The 15,863-nt window shown below is 33.5% G+C and overlaps 1 pseudogene; it reads left to right on the top strand.

The window, feature by feature from the left end:
• Positions 1-13,028: 13,028 nt before the first annotated feature.
• LOC113199684 (glyceraldehyde-3-phosphate dehydrogenase pseudogene) lies at positions 13,029-13,905 on the top strand (annotated as a pseudogene).
• Positions 13,906-15,863: the final 1,958 nt, after the last annotated feature.

Raw genomic sequence — 15,863 nt, forward strand, 5'->3', positions numbered from 1 at the left:
CTATTTTTGGATAATGACTTTCTGATGCAGTTCCACTCTTCACTCTGTATTTTCATCATGTCATTAGGTTTTTCTGCATTCTTAATAATACTGGAGAGCCCCTGCAGTCTACTGTTTTCCCAAAGAATGACCCTCTGGAAATATTTCTTTTTTAAATTTGTATGAACAATGACATGAAGAATAACAATTTTACACTTGCTCGCTTAAGAAATAAAAGGTACAAATAGAGAGATAGCTTTTGCATTTTATTTGCTTACTCCTAACCCTTGCCCTACCCAAACACATACATACCTCTACATATGCATGTATTAGTCAACACCACATGACACATTTTTATGTAGTAAGATAAATGATCTATGCGTCATTCATCAGTTTGATTTTATATTTATGTGATATTTTGAGAGCATCCACGTGTACTACATGTAGTTTCAGAACATTCATTTTTATACCTGTATTGTAGTACTTTACCACATGAAAATACAAGTTACTTAGCCATTTTGGAGTTGATGGGTATTTCACGTTTTTCTCTTTTTTCTTTGTTTTTATTTTATTTTATTTTTTTGCTTACAGACAATGTTGCAATGGAAGACTACCATATGTTTGTGAGTTTTAAGAAAGATTTTGTATACACAAATTTTGGGGTTGTAGGCACATGAATAAAGCTTCAATTTTACTGGATATAGTCAAATTAATTACCAAGTTGATTTCAACTATGTATGTTCACACTGCTATGGTTTGAAAGTCATCTCCAAAACTAATAAGTCAAATAAACTTTAACTGCTTATAAATTAATCTGGCCTTTGGTATTGTTATAGCAGCAGAAAATGTACCAAGACATCTACCGACTGACTTATTATTGCTCCAAATTCTTTTAAATAGCTGAGGCTTTAACTTTTATATTCTTGTTGCCTAACTTTCATATTAATTGTTAGCATCATATGGATTTTCTGCTCTGTAATTATCTTTTTGTATTTAGTCATTTTCTAAATTAGTGTAGTCACTTATTTCTTATTGATTTGCTCATATATATATGCCCCCAATACACATGCTTGGTGTATAATTTTTAACTGCATTTATTTTAAATAGATTTTTGATTGACTGGCATAGTAGTTCATTAGTTAAATATTTAATTTTAAGTGTTAAATCATTTTTAACATGTATTTACCATTTTCCTTAAAAGTTTATACTCATATATGTTTGGTTTTATTTAGAAAATCCTCCAACTCAAAGTGCAATTTTTATTTATTTTCTTCTAAAATTAAACAGTTGTTTGTTTTATCTTGAATCCAGCCGTAGAGATTTTTCTGTGTGAATGAAGGAAGCACACCACTTTATTTGCTTTCAGAATAACAAAATGATTCTCCCAGATCATTTGTCTACAGCTTCCTCAGTGAAGTGCATGGTGACAACTCTCCTCTAAGATCAGACTGGACTTGTGAACTTTCTTCTTTACTCCTGAGTTAAATCCACATTTTAAAGATAGAGTTCAGTGACTCCTGAGAAAACAAGTATGGAAAATAAAGCATAATTACTTTAGCTGTAGATTATACTGCTGTTCATAGATTTGTATGGCTATATCATATCATTAAACCTGTACCTCAGGCAGTAAACATATTATAAATTTAGATTCTCAAGGCAGATTGCCAGGATTTGTTTGTCTCTTCCACTTGCTACCTATGTGATCATCATGATAATCTTTTGACTGCATATGGGTGCCCCCATGGAAGACAAAAAAATCATAGATTGTTCAGAGAAGTTGATTTTCAAATGCCCAAACTGCATATGTATATGTGAATATTTTCCCCAAAGGTATATATGAAAACAGCATTTTATTGAGAGTTTGGCTGAGATTTTGTTCCTCTTCTCCACCCTTGTTTCCATCATTTTACCAAAGAAATACAAGCCTCTGATTCATGATAACAGCAGTGACAACTGCCATTTCCATTGATAAAATCCTTATGGCATTTAGCTCATGGACAATTACAAGTGCTGTTCAGGAGTGATTCTAAATGAGTAACAAATACCTTTGTGAAACAGTTGCTGCCATTTTTTTTTATTGCAAAGCAAACATTTGCTATCCTAATTGAAATATGATTTGATCCAGTTTTTTGGGTAAAATATTATTAAAAATAACATTCAATGTTAGATCAGTCTCTGATATTTAGCATATGACTTAGTGAGGGGTCTGGCTCCTAGTTAAAATTCTGTGACTTTTTTTTTTTTTATTCCTAGCCCATAGGCAATTAAAAAGGCTTTATCAGACAGAATTTGAAGAGGGAAATCTGCCCTCCCTACACCAGATTTGGAGATGGTGCATTATAGTATCTGAGAGAGCTGCTGCCATATTTGCAGCTGACAGGTTAGTCTTGCTTTGCACATATTTGTTTTCTTAGCCCCCGTGGTTTTATTGTGAAGTCCCTCTATCTGCAGACTTCTGTGTTAGTCCTCTTCAGATATTTCCCTGTGACTGACCTCTTCACTGGAGAAACAGTGGGAAACCTCAAAGTCACTTTGTTCTAGTCTGACTCAGTAATAGGTAGTTTCACATTCATATTTCCTCCTCTGGATCTTGGTTTCTCAAACCTCACATCCATACAACTGCTAGTCTCTCATTCAGGACTCCTTCAAGAGTGAAATTTTCTTCACATTTACTGATCCCTTGGTCCTTCCATTCGTTTGCTTTTCTATGGAGAAAATGGAGCTGGTATTTTTCCTGGCTTCAGACTTTTCCTCAAAACATTGTGATGAGCAATTAAAGGTTTAACAGTTACTATTTTGGCTTGTTGCTATAATGGCTACTCAACACCTGGCCCCTCAGGTCTCTGTGTTCCAGCTTAGCTGAGGTCTTGACACTTTGGAGTTAAAAAAAACAATTGAGTGACATTACTTTAAAAAGCTCTTATTCTTATTAATAATTTACATGTTATTCAATATTTAAGTATATAAAAGCAAAACACAGCATAACAAAACTGGCATAGAATTGAGGCTAAATTATTTCTCCATCTAGCAACAGGTAATAGTGACCTATAGTTATAAAAAAATTAAGAAAAGGAAACCACATTTTTTATTAAGGAATGGGAACATAACTAAAAATGTATTTATTTTTCATAATTGTTAAAAGCTTTAAAATATATTTGTTGATTTATGATTATTTTAAAACCCAAACCAGGAGAAAAGATATTTAACACATATATCTTATGCTACAAGGAAACATTTCATTGCTTATGTGTGTGTGTGTGTGTGTGTGTGTGAGAGAGAGAGAGAGAGAGAGAGAGAGAGAGAGATATTTGTTTCTGTGAAGTTTAAAAGGGTGCCAATAAAATACTTTCAAAAATAAGAATATACTGGGGATGGGGATGTGGCTCAAGCTGTAGCGTATTCGCCTGGCATGCGTGCGGCCCGGGTTCGATCCTCAGCACCACAAACAAAGATGTTGTGTCCGCCGAAAAGTATAAAAGAAATAAATATTAAAAAAATTCTCTCTCTCTCTCTCTCTCTCTCTCTCTCTCTCTCCTCTCTCTCTCTCTCTTAAAAAATTTGTAAAAAAAGAATATACTGCATTAAGACATAACTCTGTGCATAAAGTATAATGGAAATTGAGTACAAAGAGAAGAGAAAAAACCATGTAAACTCTCATTTATTGATAAAATTTTCATCAAGTTTTAAATTGAATTGGTAATATTGGATTTCAATGTTATTCTGATTTTATTGGGAACATGACTGAAAAACATGAGAGCAGTTTCAGCTGAAATAACCAAATACCTATGTTTACAATGCATAGAAATAACTTCCCTTCAAGCTATATTTCAACTTTGCACATAAAACTCCAGAGGTCAAGTTAAAAACATGTGATCAAATACATTGTCTTTGAATATTATTTTAGGAATACATCATCCAAAATATTTGATGACCACTTATCTAAGAGATCTTAATGTTCTACAGTACACAAAAAAATAACATAAAAATTCTCCAACTTGACCAGGACCAGGTGTAGCCTCTTTAGAAAAATAAAATTTAAAAATATAAGTCTCATGCTGACATCCAGGAGGAGGTGCAAAATTTTATTGGGACCTAGGAAAAGTGGACATAACACTTTAGAAGTACTTCTTAAAAATCGCTAAGAGTGACAGTCTAAACTCTTACACTTTGGAAGGTTAATCTCCTCAGAGTTATCTTCCAATACACCAGGCCTTCAGAAGAGTTCACTGTAAAAATAATGGATATACTACACACAGGATACTCTCTGTCAATCAAGGCTTTGGCAGGAAATAGATGGTGTATTCAAACGGGTAACTGAAGAGAATTTAATGCAGGGACAATTTACAAAGGTGCAGCCAAGGTCAAGGGAGCAAGGAATGATGAAGCATTAATACAGAGGGGAAGTCTTTGCCAGCTGCAGTCATTACCAAACCCCACAGAGGCAAATGCAGGTTGAAAATGGGGGATGCTTTTCAGCAACTATGATTCCAGGCAGTGAAACATGGCCAAGGTCAAAATAAGGTTAATAGTGGGAGAAACAGGGAAAATAAATGCCCAGAGTCCTGTGCCTTCTCCCTTTGACCTACTGCCAGTATCCCTTATTGGCCAAGCCAAAGCAAACCAGAAGCCAGTGAATTAGGGATCCTAGTGAAGTGACCTGGTAGAAATCATGTTCCCTGGGTGATGACAGGGTGTATAAATGCATAGTGAAGGAGAAAATAGGGACAACCCTACACACTGCTTAAAAGTAGTCATGAATCTACTACATAAATTAGAAATTTACACAAAATATAGTAAATACCCCTATATTTCTTTTTTCTTTCTTTCTTTTTTTTTTTTTTTTTTTTTGGTACTTGGGGATTGAACTCAGGGGCACTCAACCACTGAGCCCCAACCCCAGCCCTATTTTGTATTTTATTTAGAGACAGCGTCTCACTGAATTGCTTAGCACCTCACCATTGCTGAGGCTGGCTTTGAACTCACCATCTTTCTTCTCTCAGCCTCCTGAGCCCTGGAATTACAGGTGTGCCCCACTTTGCCTGCTGCCCTGAAACTATTTTAATACTAAATTCCAAAATTAAATAGAGTTATTATTCATTTGGAGATTTTAATGAAATATATCAATTGGAGGCGGTGATGGATGAATGATAAAAGTAAAATATATATACCTGTCAATAACTTCATTTTAATGGAGGAATGTATACCTATATGACATAGGAGATCTAAATTTTCTAGTAGCCACAATTCAGAAAGGATAAATTATTTTAATAAAGTTTTATATAATGTAATACATAAAATATTGTTTCAACACATTTAATTAAAAATTACTAAGTAGGGATTTTATATCCCATTTTATTTCATAGTGTCTTCAAAAGCCAGTGTATATTTTACACACATACCACATTGCAAGTGCCTGTAGGCTATGCATAGTAAGTAACCTTCCTGGTTATTGCAGTTCCAGAATTAATTAAAAGTCCTTTGATAGAAATGAAGGGACATTTACTGTTAAAGTATGAAGAAGAGATTTTATTTGGATATTGTTATTGAATATGTTTTTCATGTTTCTAGCTAGAAAGACAGAGGATTATGCAAATAAATTTTATGAAGCTCAAAATTATATAAATTAAGCTCATTTAAATCCAATGATTCTACATACCTGCTTTATTCTCTCTTGTTCTTGCTTTCTCGTCCTACTATGATTTTTGAGGTCAACACAGAAATTTAACCTTGGACTAAAAAGAACAATCAACCGTTGAAATAATAAAAAGGTTTGGAATGAGATTGTATCTATTAAAGAAGGAAGAAAAAGAAAAAAATATTTAAAATGTTTTTATTTTGTTGAGATATAATTCATATACCATAAAATTCAACATCTTAAAGTATACAATTAAATGATTTTAGGAATATTCACAAACCTGTATAGCTATCATCAAATGCTAGAACATTTTTATTGCACACAATTTAATCTTTGGATCAATTAGCATCTCTCAAACACAGAACAATAATAAGAATATGCAAAAAATATAATATTAGTATATAATTTTAAGAAAGGATCTCTATATACTTGGTATTTTGTATATAGTAATCTGAAAAAGAACTTTTTAGAGTGTCTGCATTATAATTACACTTTAAATAATTGGATAATTGATTTATCATTGTGATTTTATATTTTTCTAAAATAGTCTTTTTTTTAGAGAGAGAGAGGTTTTTTTTTTAATATTTATTTTTTAGTTTGTATGTGGTGCTGAGGACCGAACCCGGGCCGCACGCATGCCAGGCGAGCGTGCTACCGCTTGAGCCACATCCCCAGCCCTCTAAAATACTCTTTTTATTGAAGTATCTCAGATAAGTGTTTACTTACTGTGTTCACAATTTCAATATTGTGGTGAGAATTATATTGTACCTAGATTTTTGGTATTTGTAGACAATGCAGTGTATGAGATTTCAACTGATAAAGATGTTCTTTAAAGACCTTTAAGGGAATATACCAATTATTTTATAAACTAGCTGAATATTTTTCTTTTTAAAAGCTCCTTGAAAGTGAGTGCAGAAAATTTATGGGGAGAGGTCTAAAGTTCTGCCAGCAAGTACAATAAAAGTTATATTTTGTATTTGTTATAGAACTATATGGTCTGGATCGGTGACAGGAGGTTCTTTTAAACTGGGATCTATTTTCTTCAACACCACATTTATAGACATTGCAAAGTTCTTATCTGTAGAAAACCCTCAATGCCCAAATGAGAAGGGTTTAACTAAAGTACTAATGCCAAACTAACTGATCAAGTTAATTAAGTGGAGATGTACTCCTGAACTGGGGCAAGAACTGGCTCCAGAAAGTTCTGACATTCCATGTTGTGAGAAGAGCCAAGAAAGTTTTACCTATTGCCCATGTGAATTTTAGTGAATTCCTGTTTTGCTCTCTGCTGTCACTACTGCTCTGGCAGGCTGCCTTGAGCTCCATCTTTCCAAGTTCCTCTGGGTTGACCAGCCCACTTCTGGCTGGAGAGGGACTCCCTCTTCTAAGCTGCTCTCTCTCCAAAGCTATTTCATCCACCAACATTAGCACTTTGTTCCAATTTATTTCCTAATGGTTCCCTTTCTCCTGTTTGCTTAATTGTTTGAAATATATTCCCTATTTTTAATGCTATTAATTGTTTTAAGGCTCTTCAAACAAATTTTGGGCTTTCAACCATCTGACTATTAAGCTTTAGTTTAAAACAACTCTTTCCCAACAGTCTGCTCAGCAATTTTCTTAACATTTCCTCAATTTTATTCCAGGTCAATCATTCAAGATGGATATTAAAAGTATATATATATATATATATATATATATATATATATATATATATATATATATAAGAGGTGCAATGATTAGATAGATATAGAGTTACCTATTTCTGGTAATCCACTAGTAATTAAAGGAATTTGGTTTTTAGTTTAAACTTTAAAAATCCTAAATCTAAACAGTTTTAGACTGATATCTTTTTATATTTTTATGGAGAAAATTTTTCATGCAATTTTGAAATTCAAATGTAGCTCTGATGTAGTATTTTTTTTAACCACCATCACCATGACTGAAAACCAAAGACACATTTATTTATACAAAAAAATGATTGATTAGCAAATGTATTTATCCTGATTAATATTTATTTAATATCCATTCTTCTATTTGATTATGTATGGTTCATACTACCCCATAGAGTGAATTTGTGCTTATACCCAAGAAACAAGTTGTAGAGAAATGATGCCAGTATGGGTAGTAAAAAGTTTTGCCAAAATAATACTATATTTGTAAACAAATTGTGAATGTTATATGGGGGGAAAGTCACTAATGATGTCTGTCCTTCTGACATTGGAATTCATGAAATATACTAAAATTATTTTTAATCAAAATGCAAGTTTAGAAGTTATAGTTATACTAATAGTGATTTCCTACACTGGCTCCTTAAACTTCATTCTGTGAGAGAACTTTCAACCTGATCTTTAAGGGAAACTTATGAAATTCCACAATTTATCCTGTGACTTTTAGGCAACAAAAATTCTATGTTTATTATGTTCCACATGATCTCAAGTCAATGTCTAAAATTCTAAACAAAACTATGAATTGATCTTATGAAGACTTCACAATTTTAAAATCAATATGGTAGGAAAAGTTAATGCAGCCTTTGAATATTAGTGGCTTATATTACCATTTTGGAAATGTGGCAAATATAACAAAACATTAAAGGACACATAATTTTAAAATTCATAACGAAAAAGTGAAAGAGCATATTTGTCATTATCTCTGATTAAGTAAATACTTCTTAGGACACTTGATTCTTGGACTGATAGATTATCCCATTTATATTATTCCAGCTAAGCCAAATAATATCAATTACAAAAGTTCCTAGAAATTAAATATTTTGAGATGTATCAATTTATTTACAAGAAGACCAGTGTCTTTACTTAGATGTGTGTATGCCAAAGTGATGGAACCAAATTGAATTTCCGTGATTCACCTAGGTAGGTAGTGTGTGTGCATGTTTTGGTTTGGATGTGGTTTGTTCCTTAAAGTTTGTGTGCTGGAAGATTTATCCTCCATGCAATGGTGTGGAAAGGTGGTACAATCTCTAACAGGTTGGGCAAGTCAGGTACTCAGGTCGTGGGAGTCGCATCCTTAGAGAAAATAATACCTGTCTTGCAGGATTGGAACGGTTATCATGAGAATGAATGGTTATTATAAAGTGAAACCTATGTGTTGGGGCCTCTTGTGTACAAGTGCTCACCATGAGATGGGTGTCACGTTACAATGTAGCATGGAGTCCTTGCCAAATTCATCTGCCTGATTTTGAATTCTCCTCTTTCCTTTCTGTGAAATTAATAAATCCATTTTTTTTGAAAAGGACCCAAACTCAGGTATAATGTTAGGGCACAACAAATTAGACTTAATTTATAAGAAGGAAAATGAAGAGAGTCTGGTTTAGCCAGATAATTATTAAATTTTTAAGTAGAATCAGGTCTTGTGTATGTAATGCAACCTTTGAAATGACTGCTAAGGATCTTAGACTCTCAAAAAAGCCTCTGTTCTTTTCTGATTGATGCCTGAAATTCTGATTTCAAGAATTTATTCATTTATATTATGATTCTGTTATAGTTCAAATTGGCAATGTAAACTAATATTTAAAGTCATTTTACTACACTGACAAAAAATAAATGCTTTGTAGTAGATTTTGTTTGATACAGACAGCAATAATGTAGACGCAAGTCATCTCATGGAATGGAGGAAGACCCTGACTGAAGGACAATGACGAGAGCAGCACAATGAGGGATGTGGGATGAATGGTAATGGACAATAGGCTTCATCTGTGAAAGAGTTTTCCCCCAAATCAATTCTTGTCAGAGCAATGAGTAAAATGGTGACACTTTGAAATCCATGAATTGCCAAGTACTGTCAAGTGTATTATTACCGCAAGCTTAATATCTGAGCACATTCACTCCCTGGCATCAACTAATCTTTGCTTAAATGTACCATAGTCAATTCTGCCTATGCAAAAGAGAATGAGGAGACACAGGAAATGGCCTCAGTAAATTAAACTGAATTGTCATCTACACTTAGCCTCTGCCATGGCATCATGATTCACATTGTCATGGCAACCAATATTTGAAAAAGAGGATGGGTCAAAACAGATATTCTTCTTTGGTTTGATTAACTGGGAGACATGGCGGGAAAAGAAAAGGTGGAATTTGATAGGACTTTAATAGCTATCCTCAATTCTAATAATTTATTTTCTAAGAGATTTGCATTTTAATGAAGCAAATACCATTCACATTTACCTACAAGCAACCTAAGAATTATTTTTCTTTTAGAGAATATTTATTACATGCTAACAGTTTTTCCCAGAATATGAGCTAGGCTTTGGCAACACAAAGACAAATCAGAAAAAGTTCCTAACCCCAGGAAATTCACTATGTATTGTGGGAAAATTATATTTATTGTTTAGGTAATTATAATGCAATGCAAATTCATAGTAGATACACAAATTTCTATGAAAGTAAAGGAGGGTAAATTATTAATTCTCTATGAGAAATTAGACAGTCCCAAGGAAGGTATGAGATTTTATAACTGGAATTTTAATAATAAATGTTGTTTTTTCAATCTGCTACAATAGCTTAACTATATATGGTATTATCAGGAATGTTGCTAATGCTGATTACAGCATTAGACAATATAAATATATGTTGAAGGAAAGAAACTATGTGCAATTGTTTTGGTAATACAGAATGTATTGAATAACTACTGGTTTGAGAAAAATTGCAAATTAGGCAGAAATAATAAAATATAAACTCTCAGACTCTCTTTTGCAGACCCTTTTATGAGTCTGTTCACCAATATATATCAAAATATACATGCTATAGAAAACTATTTTCATTATTTGATCCACAATGGCACAATCACGTTTGGAAGCTTACACAAATATATAATCAAAGGTAAATTATTATGCAATTACAAAACATGGTTAAATTATTTTAGTTTGTTTTTAGACTTCTTGGTCATACTATAGAAGAGGAAAAACAGATCATAAAAGAAAAGCATAATATCCTGGATTTATTCTCTCTGCATCATATTGTTGATAGTTGAGTATGTGCATTTATGAAATTAAGGTTGTCAAAACCATTCTGTTTTATCAATCTAAAAAATTTCTACTTTAGCATACAAATAGGTTAGCAGGAAATATTTTAGTCCTAGATGTGTCCAGTGCATTTTTGAAAACCAGTAGGGAGAGCAAGAAAGAAAAGATAATCAGTAGCATGTGCTCAAGAGTACCATACAAAAATACTGAATGACACATTAATTCATCATCAACAGGGCACACTAAGAATGTAAAGCATACATAAGCATAGAAAAAAATATATATAAACACTTTCCAAATTTTGTTGACACCTGGTTTTACATTTGTTTCTCCAAATAGTCTCTTTTAAGTAGAACAGGCAGGAAGTTTTATGCTTATTGAGTAAATAAGAAGACAAACTTACTAAGAAGTAAAGTGATTTTCCTCGTGAATGAGGAGCCCAGAAAGGCATATTCTTTGCACAATATCAGGTGCACAAGCATGAACAAACAAAGGGAGCTCTGTATCGAGTTTTAGATTTAAAAATTTGAGTGCTGTGTCCATTATGAGTGAACTTTTTCTATCATATCTTCACTTTTTTGTACACTTAAAAAATTAGAGATAACTGAGTTTTTTAAATGAAAATAATTAAATAAAACAGGAAAAATAAAAAAATTAAAATCTATTTAACCTGATAAACTATGTGTAAAATGTTTTCTAACAAGACATTGAATTTCAGAAATTAGCCATATATATTTGCAAAGAAGATATTACTTGTATATGTAATAGGAGACCATCCACGTAGATAAGTGGTTCAGACAATTGTTATGGGAGTTGCTTTCAGCAGTTATAATTGATCAAGCTTTCCTAAATGATAGACAATTTGAGTTGACCTTATGGTATTGAACAAGCATAAAGAGTAGGCACAAATAAATTTATGATCAAATCAGGGATTAAACTTTTTTGACTATTTTTTAGTATTTATTAGGCAAAAATATAGATTGTGTTGAGATTGTGGGAGGATTTGAATTGATCAGCTCTACTCCATGAAATCTATGGACCGGTAATGCTATTCCAGTCTGTGTACAGCAGAATACATTGGAAATGGACCAAATCTTGCAAGAATTCAGACAACAGAGCTCCTGTAATAGGCTGAGAAGCAGCACAGAGATATAAGGCCTGGTGTTCAGGCTATGTTAAGCCTGGAGTGAGAACACAGGAGTTAAGTCAGGAATAGTTTCTCTCCTCTAAGGACGTTAATGACTAAGAGAACTGCCTTTAAGGACCCTAGCATACATAGCTTCTAAATTTACTTGCTATAAAATTTTTATCTGTAATTAATACAGAAAGAATTCTGGGAAGAAAAAAGAGGTTATGAATGATCAGGTGTTTCCCCATGGGTTTTTTCATGTTCAACTGTTCATTTGTAAAAGTGACTTCTCCGTATGCAAACCTTTACAATTGGACAAAAGGCCACTAAGACTTCAGCATATCATACAGTAGGTTCGAAAGAATTGATAGATCACTTCTTTCGCTTTATCATTTCAAAAGTTTTTTTTTCTTTCTATTCAATGGTTCTTCTCAAGGTTTTATAGAATTTTTTTTTCTTTTTTTGTGTATCTATTCTCTATTTTTTTTTTTCTGACAGGGGAAAAGACCTTTTAGTCAGGAAACATTAAAAGCTTCCTCTCTATAAAACATACATGTTCTTTTTCATGAGGAATTGGAGAATTGCTTCTCTAAGTACAAAGCAATCTTGCATGCATTTCTCTTTATTCTTCTGAAATTGAGTCATGCAGCTATGATTCACTTTTGTAATATTCTTAATACGTGTATTCTCCCATCCCCCACACCCATACAATCATGATTTCATCTTAGCAACTAAGTTTCCTTGCATGTTACTTTATGAGTTCTAATACTTTAAAAATTCTGTTATTTGGCGTATTATTTCTTTTTGATGTTCATAAACATTGGAAGCTTAGAGTGAGATGTCGGTCATAGGTCTAATCTTTTAGGTTAAGAATGAACAAATTTTGAGGATCTAAGGTAAAACATTAGTAGTGACGGTTTTATTAATTAATTTAATATTGATAACCATTATGCAATATATGCATGCATTAAATCATCAGGTTGTACAACTTGAATATATACCATTTTATTTGTTATTTAAATATTTAAAAATGAAAACAACTGGGGGCTGGGGGTGTGGCTCAGTGGTAGAGTGGTCACCTAGCATGCACGAGGCACTGGGTTCAATCCTCAGCACCACATAAATGTAAAAATAAAGATATTGTGTCCACCTAAAACTAAAAAATAAATATTAAAAAATGAAAACAATTGTTCCTCTCTGTTTCATACATAGATGCATCTTTCCTTGCAGTACCAGCTGTGTCTCCAAACTTGAGATACAATGGTGAAGTTCAGAGTAAATGAATTTGTGACTAACCACTAAATTTCAACTCTGGAAAAGTGATTATTATTGACATCAATGACTCCTTCATCGACTTTAACTGTATGATGTAAATGTTCCAGTTCAATTCCATCCATGGCAAGTTCAAAGCTGAAAACACAAACCTTGTCATCAACAGGAAGCCCATATCCGTGCTCCAAATGGCAAAACCCCAGTCCATCAGTGGGGCTAAGCTGGTGATGGATACATTGTGGAGTCCACAGATGTCTTCACTACCATGGAGAAGGCTGGGGTTCACTTGAAGGGTGAAACCAAAAAAGTTATCATCTCTGCCTTTTCTGCTGACACTCCATGTTTGTGATGGGTATAAACTCTGAGAAGTATACCAACTTCCTCAATTTGGTCAGCAATACCTCCTGCACCATGAATTGCTTAGTCCTAGCTGAAGTCATCCATGACAAATTTGGTATCATGAATGGACTCATAACTACAATTTCAAGCAACCATGGCTAACCAAAAGACTGTGTGTGGCCCCTCTGGGAAATTGTGGTGTGATGACCATTGGGATGCCTATAACATTATCCCTGCATGCACTGGCATTGCCAAGGCTATGGGAGAGATTGTCTCTGAATAAAAGACTCACTGGCATGATTGTCTGTCTCCCCAAATAATTGTGTTCTCATGAATATGACCTGGAGAAAGTTGCTAGATATGACATTGAGAATATAGTGAAACAGTCCTGGAGGGTCCTCTAAATGCTATCTTGGGCTATGTGGAGGACAAGATTGTTTCCTATAACCTGAACAGTGACACGCTTCCTTTAATTTTGAGGCTGGCATTGTTCTCAATGGCCATCTTGTCAAGCTCATTTCCTGATATGATAATGAATTTTTCCACAGCAACAGGGTGGTGAGCCTCAAGGAATAAGATCCCGAGGAATAAGACCATTAGCAGTAGAGACCTTCAGCTGCTGGGAGTCCTGCCCCAATTCAGTTGCCCAACACACTGAGAATTCTCTTCAAAGTCTCCATCCCAGACCCTCTTAAGAAGCAGAGGTGTGTCTTAGGAAGCCCTGCTTTTTCATGTAGCTTATAAAATCCGCTGTACCCAGAACCTGTATACATACATGATCTCAACCTAAATATAACATAGAGAACAATTAAACTTCTAGATGAAAATATAAAGAAAAGACAAATTTCTGAAATCAATGTGGTTAGGTGGTTGTACTTGATTTAATTATAAAGGATACACACAAAAAAAACCAGTTTAGTTTTATAGTGCTGAACCACCTCTTTTCAGACCACCAAATTCATAATATATGTGGGCTTGGCTAAATTTTGCAGACTCCACAAAATGCAGCAGAGAATTTCTGTAAATATAACACTCAAATAATTACTTCATGTACAGTATACATGTCATCACATTCATTTGCCATTTTCATGGTGGCTTGTCTTTTCTACATTTTATTATTCATTTATGATAGCTATTATAGGCCTTTCAGATTCTATCTTGCTCTCCAGAGGAATATTTATGGCTATTATAGGGCTCTTATGAGAAGACCCAAAGATAGTTAGTGCAAAAACCTTGTGAAATGCTGCATTCGTACCGAGATAGGCAGACAGTAAAAAATCTCAAGTTGTTTCAGAACCCCTCTTGATGAAGATTAAAAGGCAAGTTACTCCTAGTAAGGTTTCCTTTTCACCCAAGAGAACCAAGTTATTTTTGACATGGAGGTTAGAAAGCATAAATTATCGCAATTCTGCAAATAAGAGCTCTTTTGGAAAGGTCACCAGGAGGAAAGTGAGAAAGGATTTAGGATGTATAGCATCTACAAACAGATCTGTGAAAGCAGTTTATAAACTTATTGCAGAATTACTCACAGAAGATACTCATGGAGAGATGCAAGTTGCCTGGAACAGAAATGGCAATGTCTTAGCTAGCAAAAAGTACACATTGCAGTCCCACGTTATCTAAACGGTGTTGTCATAGATTTTAGAACGTAAATGTCTCCAGGGAAGGATAGTGGAGTGTTTCATTCAGTTTTGCATATCATGCAGCTAGAACAACATCTGATACATATTAGGTCCTCAAGCAATATCTGAAGAATGGATACATGAATTTTTCTAAAGCTACTCATTCATTTATGTTTATTTATTATTTTACCCTGAAGGGTATTTTTGTTTTGTTTTGTTTTTGATTAAGAAAGTTGATTTTTCACAAGAGTGACATAAATTTTAGTCCACAGGAAAATACCTTCTGTTCTCTTCAGTTACACATATTTGCTATTATTCCAAAAAGTTATTAAAATTATTTATTTGTAAATGACACATTTTCATTGCTTTGTCTAAATCTCTATAACAGATTGTTAAGAAGTAAAAATTAGAAATTAACTTAATTCCAGAATTTTTGCAAAGCATTGATAGGAAATATAATGTCCCACATTTCACCAAATATCTCTAATCTTTTTTTATTGATTTTATTTTTTAAATACATGACAGTGGAATGCATTACAATTCTTATTACATATATAAAGCACAATTTTTCATGTCTTTGTATATAAAGTATGTTCACGCCAATTCATGTCTTTATAAATGTATGTTGTTTTTATCTTTTTGCATTACAATTCTTATTACACATATATACCATATTTTTTCATATCTCTCATTGTATATAAAGTATGTTGACACCAATTCTTGTCTCCATACATGTGCTTTGAATAATGATGTCCATCATATTCCATCATCCTTGCTAATTCCCTGCCTCCTCCCTTTCTCTCCCTCCCCTCTTCCCTATCTACAATTCATCTATTCCTCCCTTGTTCCCCTCCTACCCCACTATGCAAACACCTCTAATCTTGATTGAAGTAACCAAAGAGAACAAGAGGA

Source organism: Urocitellus parryii, chromosome 2 (assembly GCF_045843805.1).
Source record: "Urocitellus parryii isolate mUroPar1 chromosome 2, mUroPar1.hap1, whole genome shotgun sequence".
In the NCBI taxonomy this organism is placed as follows: Eukaryota; Metazoa; Chordata; class Mammalia; order Rodentia; family Sciuridae; genus Urocitellus; species Urocitellus parryii.